This window comes from Leopardus geoffroyi, chromosome E2, assembly GCF_018350155.1.
Source record: "Leopardus geoffroyi isolate Oge1 chromosome E2, O.geoffroyi_Oge1_pat1.0, whole genome shotgun sequence".
Classification (NCBI taxonomy): Eukaryota; Metazoa; Chordata; class Mammalia; order Carnivora; family Felidae; genus Leopardus; species Leopardus geoffroyi.
This window is the reverse complement of record NC_059335.1, coordinates 38,995,434-39,022,787: the sequence shown is the minus strand read 5'-3', so window position 1 is coordinate 39,022,787 and position 27,354 is coordinate 38,995,434.

Genomic DNA, 27,354 nt, shown 5'->3' with positions numbered 1-27,354 from the left:
CAGGAGCCACTTTGTATAAAACAAATAATACATTCCTATGGTCCATTACATATATACAGCCATCTGAAATAAGCATTTCAGAATCACTTTCAATATATAAATACACACTCACATGCACACACACGCACACACACACAAAGTCCTGGGTCTGCACGAATATGTGTGTGTGTGTGTGTGTGTGTGTGCGTGTGTGTGTGCGTGTGTGTGTTTCTAATACTATGTAGAAAGCACCATTCCCAAATTTCTCTCGTGTGGAAGTAATTCATATTTATTAATTCATATTGACATTTCTGAATATTTATGGCCTAATTTAACAAGATTCACAACCATAAAATATTTGGAAATGTTACTTGCCTTTCACTAGTAGGTGAGATATGGCTTAGGTTTTTCTAAACCTTTTCAATCTTTACTTCCCTTTATCCTTATTTCACAAAATATCACCCCTGTTATTCTTTATCTGCCTTTTCTCCCCTTCAGATGAACTCTTTCCTTAATACTGAGATGCCAGGAATTGATGGAATTAAAAGTAATGCATTTCTCTGAGAAATTTGCATTATCAAAGGTTTCACAGTGTTACATTCTAAACCTCAAGCTCTGTTGGTAGAATGTCTAATGTCTGTAATCTTTGGCATTTTTAACTTTCATTTATAATAATGTTTACAGTTTGCAAAATACTTTCCTTTGAGAAGAACACAAGGTTCAGAGTTATCAGTTAGGGTTCTGACACCAACTTTGCCACTTACAAGCAGTGTAAACAGAGGCAACCTACTTAATATTTTTAAGTCTCTGTTTTCTTATCCTAAGAAAACAAAAGTGGTATATTTATCTTCTATGTTTATTTTGAAGATGAAATTATATACTGATGCAATACACATAGAAAAAGGTTAAGCTATAAACCACTATGCAAAGAAAGGTAACAATTTCACATTGTTACAATTGTAAGCATCTCTACAATAGTAACAATATTGCTGTTATTGCAGAGACTACATTGATGACTGAAAAATGATCTTTAAAGTTTATTTATTTATCTTGAGAGTGAGAGAGAAGAGAGTGTGTGTGTGTGCACGCATATACAAGTGGGGGTGGGGCAGAGAGAGAAGGAGACAGAGAACCCCAAGCAGGCTCCACACTGTCAGTGCAGAGACTGATGTCAGGCTCGAACTCACGAAGCTGAACCATGAGAAAATGACCTGAGCTGAAATCAAGAGTCAGATACTTAAACGACTGAGCCACCTAGGCGCCCCTGAGTGAAAATTTATCTTAAGACATAGTGGCTTAAAATGATAAACATGTATGACCTCACAGTTTCTGGAAACCAGGAATCTGGGTGTGGCTTAGCTGGGTTCTCTGCCTTCAAGTGTCTTAGAAGCCTGCCATCTCCACCCTCTGTTCCAGCAGGTCCACTTCCCAGCTCATGCACATTGTCTCTGGCAGGATTCAGTTCCTTGAGGGCAGTTGGAGTGGGATCAGTGCCTGCTAGCTGTTATCCCTGGGACCATCCTCAGTTCTTTGCCAGGTGGATATCTCCATAGGGCAGCTTCCAACATGGCAGCCGGCTTCCTTCAGAGCAAGGAAGCAAGTGTGCCAGAGAAGGTATCCAAGATAGAAGCCACAGCCTCTCAGTAACTTGATCTTGGAAATGGCATGCCATCATTTTTCTTGTATTCCATTCACTGGAAGCCTTCATTAAGCATGACCCACACTCCCGTAGAGGATATCGTACAAAGGTTGTGAATCCTGAGAAGTGGACATTGTCAGAGGCCATCTTGGAGACTGCCTCTCAGAGTGGTCAATATGCAGTCCTTAAAACTGTCCTTCCCTAAAAGTCCAGCCCTTGGTCAAGACATTTTCCTTTAAAAGGAGTCTCAAACATTTGGCCGAAGGCAAAATAAACACTCAACTCCAGTTTTAAAGCTCCATTTCCTCATTTATTTGAGTGTGTATTTTCCTGACTGTATTAAAGTATAAGGAATATTTTATAACTTCACTGACATGAAGCTCTTATCTAGCACTGGGCCCGGGTAACACAGTATGCCAAGTTACAAAGTTCTGCAGAACACTTGGTTGCCGAGGGAAAACAGATTAATGCTCTCTTAACTATGACTGCACTAGTAGGTACAGCATACAATCACAATTTTCAAAACAATTATTTTGAATGTAATAGCTCTCCAATTCCTTTTCTGGTGCTGTGACAAGACTACTGATTTAATGGTGCACCAAGCTGCTAGAAACCAGAGGTTAGAACCCACGGTGAAAAGATTCGGGTGAGTGGTATTGAAAACTATCACCACCACGTGGACACTTCTCAGGCTCCAGGAAGGGAGGAAGGGGAGGGAGGTCTGGAGAAGGGGATAATGAGGAAAACAGAACAGAACAGGAAAAGCCAACAGGCAGCTGAGGCTTTCAAAGGCACTCAGATACTGCCAATTTTTCTTTTTCCTTTTCTTTTTCTTTCTTTCTTTCTTTCTTTTTTTCCGTCACTCCAAATGTTCAATTGAGGTGATTATAAACCTCTTGTTTGTTTTGTTTTGCTTTCAGTTAAAAAGTGAAAATTAAAAGACTGTGGGAATAAAGTGTGGGGAGAGCTTCTGACAGCTCAAGGATGGAAAGCCCATTACCCGTAATCATAATAATACAAACCCAGCTGGACAATGCTGAGGGAGGGAACCTCTCACAGGAGAGGAGCTGGAAATGACCCAGGCCTGGCAGGCCCTGGGGCCATCACAGGAATGAGATTGCAGAACCCCAGGGAGAAGCATTGAAGGCTGCCAACATGGCGGGGCCCTGAAAGCTTCACTCTGCCATGACAATGGGAGGCTGGAGAATTGACAGTGTGGTGATTGGCAGTGGGTGGGAAAATGCAGGAATAGGCTGCCTGCCCAGAGGGCTAGAGACCTGTTAGGAGAGCGGTGTGAGGGGCAGACAGAGCTACAAAAGAAACCTGAATGCCAGAGGAAAATGTATCTAATCAGAAATCAGCTGATGGGAATGGATTGCAGCTTTAAATCCAGAGCACGAAATACAAAAAATGGGATAGAGAAACAAAACAAAACAAAAGAAAACATTTCTCTATAATAATAAAAATTAAACTTCATTTTGCCTAAATGAGGGAGGGGGGTCTATTTTATTTTTACAAATTTCCTTGGCCTGCAGAGAAGAACAAATCATAATTTCATAGCTCATTGAATTTTCACATAGTAAAAACACCTTTTATTCAGCACCCCAAACTAAAAAACAAACAAACAAAAGAAAGAGTTTTTACTTGTAGTCAGAAAGCTCTTTATACCCTCTTCTGTTTGCTAGTCACCCCATATCCTCAAGGATAATTACCCTACTGTCATCTAATAACATAGATTAATGTTTATGTTTGAGCTGCTTATGAATGAAGCCTTCTGGTATGCTCTTTTGTCTGGCCTATTTTGCTCAACATTGTTTCTGAAACTCATCCACATTGTATGTCAAGGATTTTTCATTTTCTTCGCTATATAGAATTCCAATATGCGAGTCTATCATAAACTATTTGTTCTGCCTCTGAAAGGTATGTGAGTAGTTTCTACTTGAGGGCTCTTACCAGTCATCTTGTGAACATTCTAGCGTTAGCTTTTGCTGTCATTTCTTTTGGCTTTATAGCTACAGAGGCAATTGAGAGTCATACAGGTTACAGTCATTCCACTCTCCTAGGTATTATCAAATGCTTTCCTAAAGTGATTGTACACTGTGTATTCCCACCAGCCGTGTATAAGAGTTTCTTTTATTCTGTACACTTAGCAGCATGTGGTATTGTTTATCCTTATGATAATACTTTAAAATATTAACTAATGTATGTTTCCTCCTCTCCTGAGTCTTAAAGTGCAAACACCATACCTTCACCTGGGCAACTAGCCATGTCCCACAACAACCACATAGTAACCTGAATGTGATGGTGGAGGTGGGTGGAGTAGAAGAGCCCCTTTGTCCAAGGAAGGACCACATGGGCTAAGTTGAGCTGGGACAATGGCAAGAGTGCCCTACCCCAGGAAAAGATTATCTCCAGTGGCAGCACTCCTTCCTTCCCCTCCCTGGATCCGTGGAGAACTCATCTTTCATTAAATACTAGAAATCAGTAAATAGTAGTATGGTGACAGGGTGGAGACAAATTAAAATACCTTAGACATAGACTAGGAAACAGAAGTGAAACCCAGCTGTGGTGTAGAGAATTGAATGACATTTAACAATTCACTGGACTTCTCTGAGCCCCAAATTTCTAATCTGTGAATTCCAGAAACTTCCTTATGATGTGTAGCATACTCAACTGTCTCCCTAAAAGATTCCTTCTGTGCTTTTTATTTTTCATCTAGTGAAATATTTCAAAACCTGTTTTCTCTCTGGATGACATAATTCAGCTCAACTTTTATTCTTTAGCTTTCATTGTCAATTGGCCATCAGAGTTGGAATTTGAGTATCAGAGACATACAGATTGGGAAGAGTTAGAGTTTCAGATTTACACTTCTCTAATGAAAAGGAAATTTTAAAGTCTAAATGTTTTACATTCTTTATGTTTTTTAAAGAACACTCAAAGTTTTATGTGCAAAATGTAAAAAGTGATTCTAAAGTGAAAAACTCTTATGTTTCCTAATTATCTTTAAAATATTCTTCAAAATGTCCTTTAAAATCTTGATATACCATTGCATTTGAGGTGAAATATTAGCCAACTGTTCCATTAATTAACCTTCAGTATAATTAGAAAAAAAAAGTGGTTAGGATTTTCTTTCAGCATTTCCCTGTTTTCTTCTCCAATTCATTTCAGATACACAGATAGATGTGCTTAGATCACAACTATACATTGCAGATATTGTATATTCATATTTGCTGAATTGTGAAAAACGAATGAATTGATTCCTCCTCAAAGAAAACCAGTTTGGTTTCCAAGCCATAGGTCTAATCTGGATCCATAAAACAAACAAACAGACAAACAAACACAAACAAAACCCACCAAAAAAGAGTTAACCAGAAAGAATCTCCAAGGGGAGAAAAAGGAAAACAACAACAAATTATCTCTAAGCCAGAGTCAGAGAAGAAGAAGCAAAGTTTGGTAATGTTGGTGTAAGAAAATACTCTTTCCAGAGATAGCTTATGAATGTGGTCTCTGCCCGAGCTCCCCTTCAGTAAGTCAGAAAATCAGGAAATGTTTTCATCTTTAGGGGTCAAAAGTTAACGTTGCACTGAGTGGAAGGCTGCTAAATTCGTAAGTAAAAAATCGAGGTTTGGCAGTAATGGAAGTTACTAATAATTCTATTTTAGGGTCCATAAACAAATGGAAAGAATGAGTCTGATTCTTGAGTCATCGTCAGACTGACTCGTATCTCTGTTAAACACCTAAAGCAGGAATAAACCCAAAGGCAGAAAAGATGCTTATACAGGGGTCCCTGACTAAAGTATATCACAAAGTTTTCTTGGACTTTTTTAGCCTGGAAATAAATGCTAGAAAGTTGACAACTATTTTTTTTTTCACTGTTGTATTTTATATTTGTTTCCACTCAAACCTGTTCCATTTCTTTCAGGTAACTATTAAAAAATAAGCATTTATGTAGAGGAATATGTAGAGATGGAAAAGATGTTCAGATACATTAAGCATATATGTATTGATAGAAGTATCTTTCGATAGGTGTATCTGTCAAAAATGATTTTGAGGAATGGTATCAGCTTATTTTTCTCTAAAGTGCTAACTTGACATAGATGTCCTTTTTCATAAGAAGAAATAGTTAAACAATGAATAGCCCAACTTACATGTTTTCAATAAATATTTCTAATTTCATTTAAAAATTATTGACTTGCTTTCCTGAATTAGCTATATTCCTAGCAGTATGATTCATTCAACTAGTTTATGGTTTAAATGCTCTAAGATTATCATCTAATGGTGAATTCAGCAACCTGTGTGAGATCTCTTAGATTTTACAGATGTATTAACAACAACACATCCATAATGAACAGTACTTAACAACAGCATACACCGAGTGTTGACTGCATGCAAACATTATACTGAGTGCTTTTCATATGATGACACATTTAATTTTCCCCACAGCCCTATTAGATGGGCATAATTATTTTCTTCCACATTATACATGAGGAAAACTAAGACCAGAGAAGTTAAGAGTCTTGTTCAAAGTCTTAAGACAAGTGATGAAGTTCAGGACAGTTGGATGCAAATATGCTCTATAAAATGATGCCATACTTCCTTAGAAAAGAAAACAAAAATAGGTTCTGATTCCGTAACCCAAATAACAAGGCAATGAGGACCACAGATGGTATCCCAGCTGTGTCTAATATACACCTGGGAAAGCAGTGTCACCTGAAACCATTTCACATCACACAAACAGAAACAAAGTTTTGCCAATTATCTGGTTAATCCTGTTAATTTCAGTGAAGCAGTAAGGTTTCAAAATAAATTTTATTTGGCCTGAAACTTTGATTTGGTTGTCTGCATCTATTGAAGGAACTGGATAATCACAAATCCTTTACTGAGTCCTGCTTAGCCACATCCAACTATGTATCATTAAATTACCTCTTATTCAACCTGGTGTGCCATTTGGATAGTCTGTCTTACATATTATATTTGCTTGTTATCATGTGTCATTTTGGATCATACATAGACTGATACTCAACCACTTTCAAAGAGCATGTGCTATGTATTTGAGCATATGGTAGAATTAGAACTTCACAAATTAGAGTAGCAGGTTAGAGGAAGGGGGAAGTGGGAAGAGGAAGAGGTCAGAGGGCTGGAAAGTAGGTTGCTTCTGCTGTAATTTAGCACCTCTTTTCTCTCAATCTAGAGATATCTTAAATGATGTGTGTGTGTGTGTGTGTGTGTGTGTGTGTGTGTGTGTGTGTGTGTGTATTTTAGAGACCTCTTGGGGAGAGGCTGTTAACTGTCATCAAATAAATTTCACATGATCATTCTTACATCCATTTATCTCCCATGCATTCTGAAATAGAAAAGAAAGCTTCATGTTGTCATTCTCTGTACTAGATATTAATTCCTAGATGAGTTTGATTTTTTTTGCAGTTGAATGGTGATAAAATGAAGCTATTTTGAAGCACATTAAATCTGCAAATTTGAACACTTTGATGCCAATGTTCATTTTATTGCAAGGTATCCTATTTTCACCTTCATAAAATTGAATGCTTGCATGTACCATATAATTAAATTTAGCCATACCAAAAGCTCAAGTCTATGCGTTTATTAACTCTTGACTGCATCACTACCTAGGAACTTTGATAAAGTTTACTACAATTTTCTTAATCTCTGCTGTAATTTATCTAGTAGGTAGCGCCTTTCTGGAGTTCAGGGAATTGCAAAGCATCACTTTCTTACTTCCATGGCCCATATCACAATGACATAGACCTTTTGTTCTGTCAAAGACACTCATGATTGGCAAAGAATTCTTTTCTGCCGGGATACCAGGCTCCCCTCAATGTTGGCTGTCACATCTGTCCTAAGGAACAGAGCTCCCCTTCTTAGGTAAGTGGAAATTCATTGTTGCTCTTCAGGATTAAGACTTATAAAATACATTCTGGCTGGTCACCAGAAAATGAAAATTTTTCACGTCTTGGAAAGTTTGAAGCTGCTAAAGGTGGCTTTTGCAATCTGTTCCTTCAGCAGGATTTTATTCAGATCAGTTCTATAGGAAACCTAGAGGATATAATAAGAAAAAGGAGAGAGGAACAAATTCACTGGAATAGAAACTCACAAAGAAACCAACATAGAATTTTTAAGAGATAGATGTGCTTTTCAAGGCAAAGGGCCACAGCTCCATGTAATCTATTAAACTGATTGATGATAGATATGTGTTTGCTTCCCCTAGCATTGCCAAATATACGCTAGTAGTATTCACTGCTTTATCTCCACTCACTATCCACCACAAGCCGACTCTCTGATCAAAATAGAGGATTCTCCAATCAAAATCAGAATTTTCCCAAAGGCCCTGCTGGTTTACCCTCCTGCTTCCTTACTCTGTTTTCTCTGTTTAGATTGCCTATTATATGTTCCTGGTTAAATACAATCCAGAAGTTAAAGCTTAGATGTCATTCATTTTGTGAGTGCCCCCTGCTGTTGTATTCAATCTTCTCAAAAGTACTTGCATACACGTGTTCTCTCCATTTGTTTCCACCCTTGTCACTCAGGGGTGTCAAACCACTCAGATCTACTTGGGCCGTATTCTTCCACTGACACTGCTGTTACTTACAAAGTCACTAAACTCTTCCATACTGCCAAAGGAGTGGCTTTCTCTGGCAATCTCATCATACTAGATTGTTCATTATCTTTCAAAGGGGTAACCCATTACTTTCTTCTTGAAAGTCTTCTATCTTGACTTTTGGAACTCCCCTCTCTACCTTTCCTGTTAACTCTTTGGCTTTTGTCTTTCTCATTTTCCTTTGTTGGCTCTACTCTATCTCAAATCTATATGTTGAGTTTCCCCAAGGCTTAGTTTTATAACTTCTTCAGACTATATTCTCCCTACTCCCAATAATTCCATTCATTACCAAAGATTCACATACTGTCACTAACGCTAATCAGTTTTTGATTTATAAATTCAGTCCATACCTCTCTATGATTTTCATATTTTCCTATATAAATTGCTTACTCTATATATTCCCTGGAAACACCACACAAGTATCTTAAACTTAACTATCCAGAATTTATCTCTATTTTTAAATATATTTTAAAGATTTATTCACTTTGGAGAGAGAGAGAGAGAGACTGTGAGCAATAGAGGGATGGAGAGAGAGGGAGACACAGAATCTGAAGCAGACTCCAGGTTCTGAGCTGTCAGCACAGAGCCCGACGCAGGGCTTGAACCCACAGACCGCAAGATCATGACCTGAGCCTGAGTCAGACACTGAACAGACTGAGCCACTCAGGTGCTCCCAGATTTATCTTTCAACTTGCATTCCCACTACCTATCTTGCACTGTCTTATCTAGTTATCCAAGCTGAGTATCAAGGAGACATTCTGTTTACTCTCTTTATTTTACATACTTCATATAATATACCCCAAGTAGGTTAGGAATACTTTGATACAAAAGAGATCTCCTATCCATCTGGTCCTCTTAATCTGCTCTAGTACCATCTTAATTTAGTGTGTGTGTGTGTGTGTGTGTGTGTGTGTGTGTGTGTGCATACACACAGATTTATACATACATGGCACAGATTTTAAGTTTTTTATACATATATATAATATATAATAAGTTATATAAGTTGTATATTATACATATAAGTTATATATGTAAGTTAATATATATATTAAATATATATATTATGCATATATAATATATATTATAGTAATTATATATGATATATATATAATTTTAAATCTGTGCAGTTGGCATTATATTCTGAATAGTATACTCACTTCCTATGTTTTATGAAATTGCATGCTTACAACATCAAGTGCAATATTTTAAGCTTTAAAAATTATATCATGCCACATTTTGTATGATTCCATTTATTTTAAATCCAAATACAAACAAAAATGGTTATAATATACAAAATCAAAGTTGTGTTGGCAATGATGTTTGTTCATTGGTGAGAAGGAAACTGGTTGGAATGGTGTCACAGGGAACTTTCTGAGAGAGTCATAATTTTCTATATCTTGTTTGGATAGTGGTTACATAGGTTTTTATAACTGTTAAAATTCATGTAACTGATTATTTAAGTTAAGGCCACTTTGTACTAATTGTATATCAATTAAAATGAAGCAAGCCATATTGGCTTCACAATGAACATGGAACAAAATCTTTACCCCTGGAGTCTGCAGACAGCCTAGCCTCTCCAACCTCATGCTGTACACTATCTTTTGCTAGTATTAGTCAGACTTGCCCATCTTCTTTTATTTTCTTGCATATATGAGGTCCCGTTCTGCATGTAGATTGCCTCCACCATCATGTATCTGCACTTCATTTTCTAGTCCCTGAGTCTCAACTGTAGTGTTTATTGCTACACTATCGAAAACAGATGATCCTTTTTGTTTTTCAGATGCATCATTTTTCATTTCCTTCTGAATACTACAACTTGCTATTGTTTTATTCTTGTGTGTGTGTGTGTGTGTGTGTGTGTGTTATCCATCTCGTCTATTAAAGAATAAGGTCATTGGAGCAAACCCTGAATCTGTCTTGATCACTGTTATGCCCTTAGGTAGACCAACACATTGCCTGGAATATAAATTTATATTTATTTATCTATGTATCTGCTTAATTTATGTGTATGTTTTGCTGTTCAATGAATACAGTGAGGCAATATTAGAGTTCTAAAAGGTGAGTGCACCTTCATTTAGGTGACTCCCTGGGAAGGGTATTTTACACAGTAAGAATGGGTGGGAAAAAGACACAGAAACAAAATGACCACATGTATAGTGTAATTGGCTATTGATGGAAATGATGCCATATGAAGGAAGGATGGGGAAAGGGGATAAGGAAAATAAAGGAGAAAAACATATAAACAATAGTTTTTCTTACTAAAATTGATTTTCATAGGTGTTCTCTCCTACCTTTTTTGTTCTAATGAGTTGTAGATGTTGGTGTCTCTATGTGTAGTGCAATACCTAGACAGTTGTTTATCCAAGTTTTGCCTTCTCTATACATAATATCAGTTCTTTATTTCAGTCTCTAAGTACATAACTTTGCAGGACAGTCTCCCCACAATGTATATAGACTGACCAGCTAGCATTCTTCTTATAATCACCCATCTTTATTAGTCAGGGTTCTCCAGGAAAAACAAACAAGATACATTCAAAAGAGAGGGTGGGGGGGGGGCGGGAAATGAGCGCCATTATAAGAAATTGGCTCACACGACTATGGAAGCCAGTAAGTCTCACAATCTGCCATCTGTAATTTGGAGACCAAGAAAGCTGGTGGTGTGGTTGGAGCTGCTGGTGGAGATTCCTGTCTGAGTCTGAAGGTCTGAGAACCAGCAGTAGCAGGGACAGGAGATGGGTGCCCCATATCAACAGTGAAGCAGGTGAAACATGAATCTTTCCCACCCCTGCGTTGTGTTCTAATCAAGCCTTCAATAGACTGGAGGCCAATATTAGGGAGGGCAATCCATTTTACTCAGTTTTCCAATTCAAATGTTAATCTCACGCAGAAACACTTTTACAGACACATATGGAAATAATGTTTAACAAGATATCTGGGCATCCCTTGATCTATTCAAGTTTCACATAAAATTTAGTATCACATCATGCAAAGGATTAAGAATGTAGCCATGGTTTATCTAACCTTATCCACAGGATTATCAGAGGACATCATGATGCCATGCACTAATATCTTGGTAGATGAATCAGCAGCATTGCACAGCCATAACAGCTATAACACAATAAGAAACATTTACGCCCTGAGATTTAAATAGGAAAAAAATGACCAGATAAAACTTCTCTGAAGCTAACTCAGGGAAAAATTTTTAACAATAGCACAGAGAAGCAAATAGCCAGGTGGTTTTGACCTACCAGGCTAGGAAGAGGACATACAGTATTTCAAAATTATCATCATTCTGAAGCCTGACTGTTTCTACCTTATGAAATGTTGTCATCTGAATCTCCAAAGGGTAAAGAGTCATCTTTATGCTTGAGACAAAAAGCTGCTTCAAGACTCCAGAGCCACACAGGTCACACAATCTTCAACATTGTCAGACAAACAGCTGTTACCAGTATCTCTGGAAAAGCAACAGCTGATGTTTCCTGACATGGTGTTATGTTTACATATCATGGAGTAATGAGTTTGTTCCATGTTGAAAATGAAGCCATGTCAAGGGCCACTAGAATGACACTATTGGTCTTGTCATGGAATCACAGAAATCAGAACTGGAAAGGTTTTTGGACTGTAAAGGACAAGCATTCATCAAATCCTGGAATCAAACTTAAATGTGCAGTTGCAATTTTATTGGGTTCAGAGCATCCCACTTTAAAGGGGATACATACTACAATATGTCCATAGCAGAAGAATTCGAATCATGAGAGATTTGGAAAGGAAAGTTCAATAGGATAGGTGAAGTCACTGGGGGTATGTAGATAGTAGTAGAGTAGATAATGAGATAGAGTATGGGGTTCATGAAAAATAGACTCAACTAGTATAGTTTAAAAACCTATCATTTGCATTATAGATATAATTTTAATATAGGATAATTTATAATTTTCAGGAAGAATAATTTTTCCAGCATTTTGCAGAAATACTGATTTAGGTCCAATAGAAAGAAAATTGTTCTGAGTCAGGACTGCCTGGAGCTAGAGTGAACTTCTTGGGGATACAATAACTTAACATGCCTCTGGTCACTTGTACCACAAAGGTATTCTCAAGGGGCCTACTATCAGATTGGATATATATCAATAAGTTTAGGGTCTTGACATTTATAACTTGGCAATTAGAATAGTTTCCTGGAGGGACGCCTGGGTGGCTCAGTTGGTTAAGCATCTGACTTTGGCACAGGTCATGACCTCACAGTCTGTGAGTTCCAGCCCCGCGTCGGGCTCTGTGCTGACAGCTCAGAACCTGGAGCCTGCTTCAGATTCTGTGTCTCCCTTTCTCTGACCCTCCCTCGTTCATGCTCTGTCTTTCTCTGTCTCAAAAATAAATAAACATTAAAAAAATTTAGAATAGTTGCCTTGAATAAACAAGGAAAGGCCATTATGTTTAAAAAATATTGTGAACTTGTGACTTAGAAAAAAATATCAAGTTTCATATAGGTGTAGTAAATCCAAATGTAGCTTCTTAGAAGTTAATTTTTATTGTTTCAGTTTGTTATGAAACATACTTTCCCATTACCTATATTTTGACAAGGAAATCAGCCAGTTCAAATTCAAGGAGGAATAACCAAGGTTTATAACCAGCAAGGTGAATATTCATTCCAGTTATTCACATAATCAGCCTAATAACTCACATTGTTTGTATCTAAGTTTTTAGATTAAAAGGCTCAGTGTCAGTATTTTGCTTTCAAGACCTGAATGAGCCAGGTCACTGTGCTATTATGAGAGAAGTCAGGCCAAATGGGTACCAGTCATTAGCACCAAGCTAACCTGAGAGATTGAAAACTATTCTGTTGAGGATGAGACTTTGTTTCCATCCCTAGCATTTTACATGCTCTGTGTTCCTCAGTTTCTAGATTCTCTGTTCCATTTTCCAAGCTCCTACACATGCCATATCTCTGCCTTGGAATCTTTTCTAAAATCAAGTATTCTTTTACCTGAGTTAGGTGGTGGGTGGCTAAAACCAAGATCTTTAATGAGTTTATTTCTGTTCCTTGTTTGAATCACACTTACTGTTACTTCACACCTGCACTTCTGAGTATATCCTCAAAGAATTTGCCCTCACACATACCAAACAGGTAGGGAACTGTGTTTCCCTCTCTGAGCCCCTCTAGTCTCTTCAACTAGGAATGAGCCCTTGACCCAAACCAAGCACACCTGGGTTTCAAAAATTTAGAATTGATACTCAGGAATTATTTTCTTCCCTGTTATATGTTTGTCTTGGAGAATCTCTAAGACTTATGGGATGTTACTCTGCAAAAAGAAGCAAGGGAAAACAATCATGGAAGGGAAACCAATGAAATAGAGAAAGATCAGAAAATATGAGACATCATTAGGTGAGAGAGTGGGGGGAAAGGGAAAGAGACAGAGAGAGAGAGAGAGAGATGGTTTTATTCCCTGATTCAGCCCCTGCTCCTGATCATAGGAAACCTGCCTTTGTATACCAACCATGGCTATGTAGAATTACCCTCTCTCCTTACAAAAAAAAAAAAAAAAAAAAAAAGTCACTTCTTGCTGTAGCTTGTTTGAATAGGTTTGAGTTGCTTGAAGCTGAAAAATTCCTGAATAATACAACCCTCTCCAAGCCATTCCTTCTCTTATGGTCATTTAACATTGTCCTTCATCCTTCAAAATCCCCTTTTCATGTCGCCCTCTGTGGCCCTTTTTTGGGTAGAGCTGTCTCTCTTCCATGCTCACATAACAAATCCTTTTTTGTGTTTCCCTACTTTTTTTTTGGAATTTATCTCTTGCTAATGGAATCTACATGATCAGTTTTTTTCAGGTAACATTTCATATATATTTGAATATATTGCATTTTTTTTTAGTTTCAGAATAAATGCTACATGATTACATTTAGTTCACATGTATTTATATGCACAAATATTAACATGTGTACATACATATGTACATAAATATAAGTAAATCATGTTGGGTTGTTTGTGTCTTCCACATCTTATTTTCTTATTCAATTATTGTTCTGTCTGAACTATTGAATTTTTAGAGAGGTATGTTAAGAAGAAATACACATTTTTAAAATTGTTTCTGATGTGTTGAAGCCATTAAATTTAAATGAAGTCAGTGATATTATATCTTCTTTGTGGATTGAATTTTTATCAATTTAAAATATTCTCCACATTACCATTTAATGCGTTTTACATTTTTTCTGTGTCTGATACTAATATCATCTATAATAGTTATTTTTTAAGATATTTCTAATATTCTTTCTCTAATCCCTCTCTTTTTTTCAAGGATATTCATTGAAAATATCCTTTTATAAGTTATTTGCTGTGTTCTAATAAGTGGTGTCTGTCTTGTGATTGTAGAGTTTTCTGCTTCTTCTTTGTGAAAAGATTCACTGTGCCTTGGAATCATTATTTCTCTGGGACACTTTGCTGGCCCTCTGGACCTGGGGCCCTCACTCACCACCTAAGTTATAGGAAAATGCTCTGGTGACTGTTCTGAATGAGGCCCTCTTTTAATAATGCAGGAGATGTCCCATTACCTCTGTCAAAGAACAAATAAATTAACTGAATAAGTCTCAAAGATCTTATTGGCTTTATTCACTGATTCATGGATCAGGCAACATCTAACCTAGCACATAAAAGGGAGATGCAAAGAACTATGTAAGGCAAGAGATTTTATAGGCAGAAGGGAGCAGAAACAAGGATGTTGTACTAGGCAAAAACAAAAACAAAAAACAAAAACAAACAAAAACCAAAAACAGATTTTATTAATACAAGTTTACTTTCTTTATAACAGATGATAAAAATTTATCAGGCAGATTACTTAACTAATGCTTAACAGGTGATTCCTGATTGACTGGTTTAAGATGCCATTTCTGGAAGAACCAACATTGTAATTTAACTTAAGTCTCAGTTTGGTGACATGGGACTGAGCACAAATGACTCCATTTTGGACCTATTATTTTTAACAACCCCTAATTTTCAATCTCTCAGTTGTAGGCTCAGACTTCCTTCACACAACTCTCCATTCTGCACCAGGTTTGTCTGGTAAATATTGGAGACTATGATTTCTTCACTTCCATCAGTTCCTGTCTGATACTCCCTAAGTTTCTGATCACCTTTCTTTCTGGCCAGTATTCTTCTGTCTCCATCTACATACATCTATTTCAGTACCTACCTCACCAAGTTGTAGCTATGGGTCTACATATCTGTTTCTCAACTTCCTTTTGAAAGGAGGAATGGTTTCCTATTCTCTAATTTCAATGCCCATTACTGTTCCTGCCACTGGAATGTTTAACAAATATACTTTGAATGAAAAAATGAATAAATGTTTCCTTCAAAAAACTGCAAGACATTTTCTTTCCTTCTCATTTGACAATCAACATTTCCCCTAAAGATATTATTCCTCACCTCTCCTGAAGAAAGATAGGTTCATCATGAGACAATCCCCATTAGAATTTAGCCTTAGAAGATTTTACTTGATGAAGAACATAAAACCTAAAAATGTGGTTTTCATAATGGAACACCTTTCATGACCTTAGCAATAGCTTTGTGATTGTGGCATTATAATGAGCATAAACAGGTAGCAAAATAGCATTGTGGCAATAATAAAAATAGCTCTCACTTTCCCAAAGGCCTAAGTAGCTCACCCAGCATCCCAGAACTCATTGGCAGATATTTCCTCCAAGAGTACAAAGACCACAGAAGACTAAATAGAAGATTAAATAGATTTTGTGAAATCAAAATGTAATGAAAGTACATTTCAATTAGGAGGGAATGAGGAGAGGAAGTGACAAGGGAGAAAATGTGTGCACGGCATCAGCCTCTCTAATCTCGGAAAACAGAGCCTCTCCTTGGGGCTGAGCTCATATTGACTAATCACAGAAATCACAGAACAAGGATGAGAGAAACTCCTGAGGAAGCAGGGATCTGACAAACTTTTCTGATAACCTTGACTGCCTGGACACAAGGATTGGGCTGGGCTTTGAAAGTGAAAGGAAACCTGCCTGGCAAACAAGCTGAAACTACAGAAAGTTTAATTAAAGCCAGTGGGGGGATATTAAAAGTAGGGAATAATTAGGACTGAAGGGAAAAAAAAAAAAAAAAGAAAGAAAGAAACCGGAAGATGATTAAAGGAAGGATCTGGAGGCATAGCGTTACCTGGCCAGTATTTCATTGACAACTATGAAAAATGAAATTGATATTTTTCCTATTTCCAATTTATGTTTTGGTTTGCAGTGTGTGTGTGTGTGTGTGTGTGTGTGTGTGTGTGCGCGTGCGTATTATCTCCTATTCTCTGTATTTTTTTTTTTTTTTTTTTTTTTTTTTGGCTACCAGCTGGGTGGGAATGAAAAAGTGCCATGATCCAAACTGGATTTTAATGAGGACAGCTCACTGCCTGCCAAGTCCTTGGGCATGAAGTTGGCGGACTAGACCCACTGGTCCTTGAGGGTCCCTGCTCTGGATGTGAAAGCCCCTCTGTTGCAAACTTGGCAGCCCTTCCACAGTCTCCCCCTGCCTCTGTCAAACAGATGAAGGCAGCGTCGGGCTCTGAACATGCAATGCTGAAAGTTTCCCTGCCTGTCAAAGGCCCAAGGAAGGCACAGTTCCCTTTCTTGACATCAGTCAGCTTCAAATCCAACCCGGGGACCCTCAGCTGTTATCACCTTTCCTGAGAGAAAGCAACTTTTTTATTCTTCATAAACACCAAAGCTGCCACTTTCTGCATTTAGTTTGGTAAGGACCCAAGAAGAAAAATTCAGTTTAAAAAGTCATCCTCGGGAAACGTGGTATTGCTTGCTAGTATGTCTAGAGACAAGCATTATCATGGAAGAGTATCAGGAAATGAAGCAAAAGTTTTAAGGAAGATTTTTAAATTCTTGTATACAAATTTAAGAAAAGGTTTGAATTTTTTATTGAAATGCTATGGGAAATGAGCAAAGCTCTCTAAGCAAGAGGGCAATGTGAATTATTATCATTATTATTTTGTGTTAGAAAAATGATATTTGCAGAATCTCAGAGAGGATTTAAGATAGGTGTATCAGATAGGAAGGTGGTATAGATGCTGTTTGAGTTGTAGATAGAATGAGAATAAAGCCTTGCCTGTAATTTTCCTTACACCCACATCTTTTAACTCAAAAATCCATACGTTATGAGATGCCTGGCTAATGGTGAAATGGTCGAGGGTCAGAAAAGCAATTAAAATTATGGAAATGATCTTATGATATCAGTCTTATTCTTCATTAACTCTGGACACGTTCACTTGGCTCTCTAGTCAGAGGGACTGATGGCCAATGGGTAGCTTTTTCTGTATTGAGATTTTAAAAGATTGAGAAAGAGTAATTGGCATCTTGACGTATATCCTTTTATTTATAGTAAATAACTAAGAAGACTTTCACCTTTAGATAAAGTTTTCCTTGATGTCTGAATACCTTAATGGAAATTTAATTTTTTAACTTCACTTTGGCTTTCTGAAATGGAGACTTCTTTTTTTTTTTTTTTCAACGTTTATTTATTTTTGGGACAGAGAGAGACAGAGCATGAACGGGGGAGGGGCAGAGAGAGAGGGAGACACAGAATCGGAAACAGGCTCCAGGCTCTGAGCCATCAGCCCAGAGCCCGACGCGGGGCTCGAACTCACGGACCGCGAGATCGTGACCTGGCTGAAGTCGGACGCTTAACCGACTGCGCCACCCAGGCGCCCCTGAAATGGAGACTTCTGATGCTTTACTGCCCTTAGAGCAAATCAACATGTATCTGAATCACACTTAAACCAATGCCATGATTTTCTTTGAAAAGAGGATTGACTTGGGGCGCCTGGGTGGCTCAGTCCGTTAAGCGTCCGACTTCGGCTCAGGTCATGATCTCACGGTCCGTGAGTTCGAGCCCTGCGTCGGGCTCTGTGCTGACAGCTCAGAGCCCGGAGCCTGTTTCAGATTCTGTGTTTCCTCTCTCTCTGACCCTCCCCCGTTCATGCTCTGTCTCTCCCTGTCTCAAAAACAAACGTTTAAAAAAAATAAATAAATAAAAAAGAAAGAAAAGAGGATTGACTTAACAAGTTGTTCATTCAAGTGAAATTACTCTTTTTTAGTTGTTACAGGACTGTTTTGGTTATTCATATGAAATTACTTTGAAATTTGAGTCATTTATAAAGTGATTGGAAAATACTTCTTACCATGAAAATATTCTAATAAGTAGTTCAGATGAGAGGCTATTTAGCTTAATTGAAGGACCATTGAACAGAGTTAAAATGTGGATTTAATCTTAATGCCACATAATATGTACTATGTGACCAGGGTCAAGTCTCTGCGTCTCTGAAACTTACTTTTCAGATGTGTAAACTGAAAAAGTAAGTCTAAACAGTAGTGGAAACATGCATGGGTGACAATTCATATAAAAATTAAGGTTAGAAGTTATATTACTTTTTCATTCACAATTAAAATGTATTTATGTAGAATAGTAGGAAAAAGGTATATTTGTTGCTAATAGATTACCTACTTTACTTAATACAAGAATGCTACCATCTAAACAAGGTGTTGTACTAGGCATTGGGTTAAATGTATTTTCAAAGATGGATGCAACAGACATCGTCCATCCTACACACTCTTCTACAATGTCAGCTTGACATTCTTCCCACTCAAAGACTGGATATATATGTCATTTTCCCTTTTATCTGTTTGGGCTTGGGTCTGCTTTGGCCCGTACAGTATGTTGGAAATGACACTAGGTAACCTCTGTGCTTTGGTTATAAAAGTCAATGCAGCTTCCAGAACACTTTCTTGTAGAGCCAGCTAAGAAGTCCAGCTTTCCTGAGGTTCCATGACACACAGAGAATCCCCTTGTAGGTGTTGTGGTTAATAGGTTTGGCTGAGATCCCAGCCAACAGCCAAACATGTGGATCAAGACACCCCAAACATCAAATCTTACCAGCTGAGGGTCCAGATATCACAAAGCAGAAATAAGACACACCATTGTGCTGAGTTCAGATTCCTGGCCTGCAGAATCCATGATTGTAGTAAAGTGGTTGTTTTCTATCATTAAGTACTGGGGTGGGGTGTTAAACAGCAAGAACAAACAAATATAAAATTTTGAACTTGGAAGGAAAGTCCTATAAAAATACTGTGATTGTCTATAGAATTATACTGTAGCAAACTATACATACATACATACATTTTTACATAATAAAAATGTAAAACATGTGGCATTTGCTTTGGGACCAAGACATAAGGAGGCAAAACCTTGAGGAAACTGAAGGGGAAAGCTAGAAAGATAGTGATTGGTCAAGACTTTGAAGACTGGGAAGACAATGTTATGAAAAGCTGTAGGAAAGGAGCCACTTTATATAAATGAGCAAAATTTAGTTTAAAAATCGTCACCTTGAGTAATGTGGAAATTATGAAATGTACTTAATTAACTTGATGCGATAGTGATGGGTATTTCCAGATGGAATATAGAAGGTGCCATCTGCCTTCTTCTGTAATAAAATAAGACGAGACAGAGATGGACTAAGGGACAAACTATTTATTTCTCAACTATAATTTGAAGGATTTATAAAGTGCCCAGACCAATCTTTGAGACAGCAGTGGGTTCTCAAATTAAGAAAGGTCTTCTGAACCAAAATCAATTCCAGGTTGGAAACATGTAAGATCCATGCTTAAGACCTCAGAAAGATCTAAGGTGATGTTTCATAGAACATTTCAGAAAGACAAAGCCCCTTGTAAGGATTTTAAGAGCTTACACTGAATATACATTTCATTAAATAAACAGGGTTTTTTTTTTTTTATTTTAAGAGCACAATAATACTTACCTTAAGCTTATACTTTACCTTTATAGCCAGAGACTATAACATTCCCTGTTTCTTAATTCCAAATAGCAAGACATAATGGTTATAAGCTAATGGTTAGTTGAATATGAATTGCATGGCTATTTTTGTAATAATTGGATCAAATAGTATAACATACTCAACAATTACACTCCAGAGTACTATGGCTGGGGGTTGGGCACACCCAATACAATCCTTCTCATCAGGAAAGTACTTCTGTTGAAGAGACTCAAGTGCTTAGTATCTGGAGAAAAGAAATGACCTCAGCTTTCAGACTGGTCAGACCTCACCAAAAGCATGCTTACAAAGCCATCTACAAAAGAATCAGGACAATTGAGAGAATGTTGCATTTTGGAATGAGTTCTGTTTGCACCATCATTTTTTTTTTTTAGTAGCGTATAGTCCTATTTCCCATTGTCACTCAGAGTCCTTACCTAGCATATAGCTCTGCCTAACATCTATAATAGCTTACTTTATCAGGTGGTGTTCTATCTAAATCACTGTAACATTAATAATCTTACAAATATATGCTCCTGTGTTGTAGGGCCACACACTGGGAGACTTCAGCAGGTCTCAGCTGTGAGGAGATCACTGGAAAATAAATGAGTTTGTTTCCATAAACACAGTAGTGCTTCTTAGTAAATATCGGGAGAGATTATTAAAAAGTATAATGAAGTACCTGCAAGCTGGTAGAAATGCATAAAGGACACTTCAGAAAAGATGCTGCTTAAATGTCCAAGATACACAGCCTGACTTTGGTTGTTCCAAAGATAGAGCACCAAACCTCGTATTTGAACCAAGTGTTAGGGTCCTGTCTACATATAGAAAAATAACATTTACTGTTTACTTGGTAGCATTTCACTGAAATAATGCATTTCAAAAAGAAAGTGAGCCTTTCATTTTCAAATGTAATATGAAATTATAAGCTTCTATACATCTTAAACCACTGCCAGAGAATCACAGTTGTCTCTAGTGCAATTTTCCAAGGAAACCTAGTGTCTGTCCCTGAACATAGAAGCAGTGTAAAACTGTCAGACAGGAGACCCTCCCTTGAGGAAAGAGACATTTATGGTATGACCCGGCAGCTGTTGGGGGAGTCTCCCAGCGGTGATATTTACAGCACTTCATTTCAGGTATTGTCAGTGCCAGTCACGCTTCAAATTCAGTGCCGTCACTGTTATTGAAGCTAATGGCTAACTGAATATGAATTAAATTGCTGTTTTTGTCATAATTGGATCAAGTGGCATAACACACTCATCCACTCAGGGAGAGGGCAGCTTCCTCCTCAGGGCAACAGTGCGGAAAGCATTTTGTCTCTTAGGAAGTTCTGTTGTTTCTGTTTTGGGCAACACTAGGGAATGTTGCTTTCCCATGAGATGTGAGACACAGCATCACATTGCCCTGGGAAATGAGGAGCGTCACCCTCGGTATGAGAAGTGCAAATGCCACAGCTGTTAAGTCTTTCAAATGCAGGTGCATTTCCACTTGCATTACAGTGTACAAGTTTGCAAAACTCACACATGCAAGCAAGAGCAAAAGTTCAAGAAAGGAAGGAGGCAAGAAAGGAGGGAGGAAGGAAGAAAAGAAGGAAGGAAAGAAGGAAGGAAATAGGAGGGAAGGAAGGAAGGTAGAAGGAAGGAAGGAAAGAAGGAAGGACAAACAGATGAACCCTTTACCTACTGACCTGTGTTTCTAATCTTGATGGAATGTATGTGTTTAGAGTTTAACATTAGCAAAATACGAGGTAAGACCCACCTATGCCAGTTTGCAATCACAAAGCTAGCTCTTAGAAGATTTGTGTTGGAATTCTGACGCACTGAATCTTGATGCTGTGTTGTGCTATGTCCAGCATTTAACATCTTTCTCTCTCCTTCATGTATTTTTCATGGCTTCATCGTCATATTATTTTCTGTAAATGTATGGTCTTTCCTTGGTCTTCTGTACTTTTAGCAAGTCATATGCACATTAACAATCCTATTGTGATTTGGTAGAGATCTTTGTGTCCTCCCGGAATCTACATTCTTTGTGCCTTCACAGTGCTGAGACTAGAGCCATATTGAAAATAACCAACTAAATGAATTGCGTATGTGTATGAGTACATGTTTCTATGTGTGTCATGTATGTTACTAAACATTTTTGTATTGTCTTGTTTAATCTTTTCAACATCCCTCCAAGTAGATGGTATTAAAATTCCTAGATGAGGAAATTATGGATCCTAGGATTATATAATATTGCTCAGGTCACCCATTAGTGAGGGGAATAGACAAAATGTGTATCTTGTAATACAATCCCAGTACCCCTCCCTTAATCCCATCACTCTTCTGCCTTTTATAGGTGTAATTAATCTTTGACAGTTGGAGTTAACAAAGAGGCATAAAAAAACAGAGGCCATGGACAGAATACATGAGAATTTCTGCTAACTTACTTTTAGGATAATTCTGATAGAGTTGGCCCATAGAGAGTTACTTTTGGAATCTTGTCGAACTCTGAATACAGCTTACCTAGGATTACCTGATTGATAGTGGAGACATAGCTATATGTGCAGCAAGAGACAATGTGGAAGCTTGTGGCATGTGATCGCTCTTTAATTTCCTGCATTAAGTAGTGCAGTGATTAGACTGAAAAGGCACTTTCCCATTCCGTACAAGGAAAGTTGCTTGATTTTGTTTCCAGAGAAATTAGTCCCTTCTTTCTCCTTTTTTTATCTTTAGAAAATACAAGGGGAGGAAAACACCATATTGATAGGCTTTGTAAGAAGTCAATGGCATAAGAGAACACAAGAACGAAGTTTTAAATCCTGCATAACATTTTCTTGTTCTTGTTCTTGTGCCATTTTTAATGGAAACAACAACTAACATGCAACACATATTTGTGTTATTTGTAAAAAGCCTTACCTGCACCATGTTATTCACTCCTGGCTACCACCTGCTGAACACCTGTGATTATATGAGGAAATAGGGGTGCCTATGATTAAACAAGCACCCAAAGTCATACCATTATTGTGGAAGGTGAGATGTGTATCCAGACAATTTAATCCCTATTGACCCCTATAATCTACCAACAGAAATATATGACTGGAATGGGGGGGAGGTGGGTAGACGGAAGCAGAAAGAGCATTATCATTGCAGAGGTTTGGAAAATTTGGAGATAGGAGTTGGAGCAAAAGAGTGTCATCTGTTCCTTTATAGACCCTCCATGTAGATTAGGAGACTTCAACTGATTTTGGTTTCATATAAGTAAGCCTTTTATAACACAAAGTACTTATTAAATTGTATTACATTAATATAGTTATCTTAGAACTATTCAAAATGGCTTACTTATAAGGTAGTAGGCCCTTTCCTTACACATTTTCTCGGTAGTGCATGACCCTGAATGGTCTGTTCCAAATATCAATCCATTCATAGATAATGTTGTTATTTATTATTCTCTAGCATGCCTATAATCTGTCAGCCATTCAGGTTGCAATAACAGAACACCATGGCCTATAAACAACAGAAATTTATTTCTCACAATTCTGGAAGCCGGAACTACAGGATCAAGGTTCTGGAAGATCCATGACCAGTGTGAACCTGCTTCCGGGTTCATGGATTGCCATCTTCTCGCTGTGTCCTCACATGGCAGAAGGAGTGAGGGAGTTCTCCGGAACATCTTTTATAAGGGCACTGATTCCATTCATGACATAATCCTCTCCCAAAGGCCCTACCTCCAAATACCATCCCTTGAGAATTAGGTTTCAGCATTCTGTATATAAACAAACACTGTCAATCTCTACTTCTATTCTCTCTATCCAAGAGAAGACTTTCCTAGAGAAACCTAGAGAAAGTGCTCTTTGGTAAGAAAATTGGGTTCTTAGAACCAGAAACTTTCCTTTCCTACCCTATCTCTAACCCACACTTTCAAGGCCTGGGTCAAGTCTCACCTCCTTCAGCCTTTCCTCAGCAAGCCTCCTCACCGACCTCTTTGAGCTACACAGGATCCCATGTCACCCTAATGCAACATTTATTGCAGTTTTTAGTATTCTCAGGGGCTTGTTTTTTCCATCCTGATGGGACTACAAACTCATAAAGAATAGGGGTGGACAGATAAGTGCAGGGGGGTCCAAACTTCTTTTCAAACACAGAAGTCTGCACAGAATTCTGATGTTGAAAATAAGGAAGCAGGAAATGTCAAGAGGAAGCAGAAGCATTGACCTTTAAGCCTGTTTACCCAGTTTTCCTACCCTCTCCGGTTCTTTTCTTTCTGTAAGATATCCTACTGTGAGATATGAGCAGGCAAGCTAGCTCCTAATCAGGACTGCATTCAAATTCAAATGGACTGTGTGACCACAGAGGACTTCCCACTTCTCTGGGAAGAGGCCTATCTACGCATTGGCAATACTATGACAACCTCAAGGGTTGTATTAAGGCTTCATGGAGACAGGCTATCAGAAATATTGTCCTTCCTTCTTTTAGTTCTTTCCTATCCTTTCTTCAGTTCTTTCCTTTTTGTTTGTTTGTTTTTTGTTTTCCCTTTCTCCTGATTTTCCCACTCACCCCTTTGGATAATGACTTTCATAATGCAATGTCAATGGTAGGCTCCTAGTGTTCATTTCTTCATTTATTGTTTCATTTCATGAATAGCAAAGATTTATTTTGAATACTTCATAATTACAGGTATATGCAGTATGAGGTATGCTAAGAAAATAATATAATGGCCACCATGTTGGTGTTGCTGGACATATATATTTATAGAGCCATTTTTTTATGTATGGAAATAGAGTTTACATATTCATGGAGTATGTTTTCCATTCCACAATACCACATTAGGCAATATATTACATCTCCTGGCCTGCTTGATATTCATTGCTAATAAAGTCTCATAGAAATAAAGCTATGTGGTAATAGAATGGCAGCTTTTTATTACAGAGATGTTTCTATTATGCTAATTTATGATTTAGATGATTTACGCTAATAAGTGTAATTTCTTAATATAAACAAAACTATAGTCAAATTTCAAAATGCTTCTACCTCTGGCTGGCAAATTTACATACCTCACAGTTTTATTAAATATATTCTGTGGAGATAAAACACATTTTTACATAACAATCACCTCCAGCTTTTCCATGGAGAATTTGATGCCATAAAACAGCTGCACATCTGTAATTGTTCTGCCACCTGTTCTATAGAAGTGAAGGTTCTGTTCCCTACAGTAGTGGTTGAATGATGCTTTACACACATTTCAAGGTCATGAATTACTCTACCTTCATCTTTTGATACCCTTTGAAGTGGGGGTGGGGTGGGGGTGGGGGTGCTTGATATTTGACGGAGTTGATTTTCCAAGGTTTGATTAGAAATTTTCCAGAAGAAAGGAATTAAATAGAGATCTGTTCAAAATCAGCCAGATGACTGGATAAGAGGAGACACCCACCATCTGTGATGAGCTTTAATTTTTAATTTCCGAAGGGCAGTTATTTTAGTTTTATTTCAATTCAAAAAATAAATAAATAAACAAAGTGCCTGAGTTAAAAAAACAAAAGAGGCTTTTTATGTAGGGGAACATTATGAGGATGTGACAATATTGTTTAACTGATGATTGGTGCCCCCCCCTCCGCATCCCTCTGCCCCTCTCTCAAACATGCATACACACACACATGAACATCCAGAAATCACCTATGTTAATACATGAATTTTAATTGTGTCATATTAAAGCATTTTGACCAATCTATCTCATTTAAGGAAAATCATAAAGGTGATATCTTTTGGTCTCATTCTGAGCAATTGCCACCAGCTTAGTCAGATCACTAAAGGACCTATATCTGCCTGTTGTAAGACTAATGCGCTGACCCATGTGTTTTTAGCAGCAACACTACTTTGAGATATCATGAAGAGATATTAGTGCAGTCACCCACTATGATGAGACATGGTATTGAATTCTGGTGGCAGAGATGACAGAGAAGATAAGGAGAAGAATTTTTTTTTTTTAATTCTTATAATTTTCTTATACAACATGTTACTTATGAACAGTCTTTGGAAATATTCTTGGTGCCTCAGGACTTAAAGTATAATTTTTGCTTATTCAATGTGTATGTTCATAGTACAAACTAAAGGTAATACACGATAAATGTAATCTTCATCCTGTAACCGTTTATTTACAAAGGAAGGATCAGAGGCAAAAAGGAGGGGATTGATTTAAGACAGGTTTGTTTTTTTTTTTGTTTTGTTTTTAGTATACATAAATAAAGTATCAAAAATACAGCCAAGGATGTATTTTAAATGTGTGTCTAGACTGATCCCTGGAGAACTGTGGCAAGAGTAGGAATCAGAAACGAAGGGACTAGAACAGTTTAGAGAGACAGGAAGAAGATGCATCCAGTTTGAGCTGCACTGGGTTTGAGGTTCTTGCAGGACATCCAAAAGGAGCTTCTTGGCATAGAGCTGGTAAGCTTTGCATCCTGAGCTGCCCTGTACTAGATCCCTTGTTCTTTCCCGGGAGCAATTTTGCCCCCACCCAGGGAACATTCTGCAAAGTTTGGAAACTTTTTTTTTTTTGGTTATTCAACTGGGAGAGTGGGGGTGGGGGGGGGGTTGGGGCTGCTAATATCATCTAAATGAGAGTCCAAGAATGGTGCTAAGGACAGAACCCCCAATGCACAATTCAGACCCCCACACAACAACAAAGACTTATCCACCCCCAAATATCAATAGAATCAAGTTTGAGAAATTGTATTAGATAATGGAGGAAGGTTATGTGGATAAGGTTATGTGGATAAGGATAATAAGCTTATGTGCTTCTACATATAGAACTACAATGCAGTCGAGGGGAAACAAAAGTGTGGGTACTGAAAAATACGTGGAAAATAAACAGTATAAAACTTCATAGCAGTTCAGAGAATGAAATACAGCAATGCATTTGTAGTAACCCAGTGACATAGAATTATTATCCCCATTTTACATGTAAAGTGATAAAGGCTTAAAAAGTCACTTTCCAAGCTTACATAGTTAGTAAGCAGCAGTGGAAAATTTCAAACTTACTTCTTTTGATTTCATAGCCAATTCATTGTCCTGCCTACCATACTGAGAATTTAAAGCTATTACAATTGAGTGATAAATGATCTTTCCAACAATGACTGAGGGCTTCCTGCTGTCCTTGAATGCTTAATGTTGAAAATTTTGCTGGGCTGATCTGCAGCCCATATTTAGGGATCAGCAGAGACCTGCTGTAAATATTATAATTGTAACAATGCTTCTAGCCTCCCACATACTTACCACTTAACACTAGCAGCAACAACCTGCGCTGGGTGAGATATTTACACAGTCAAA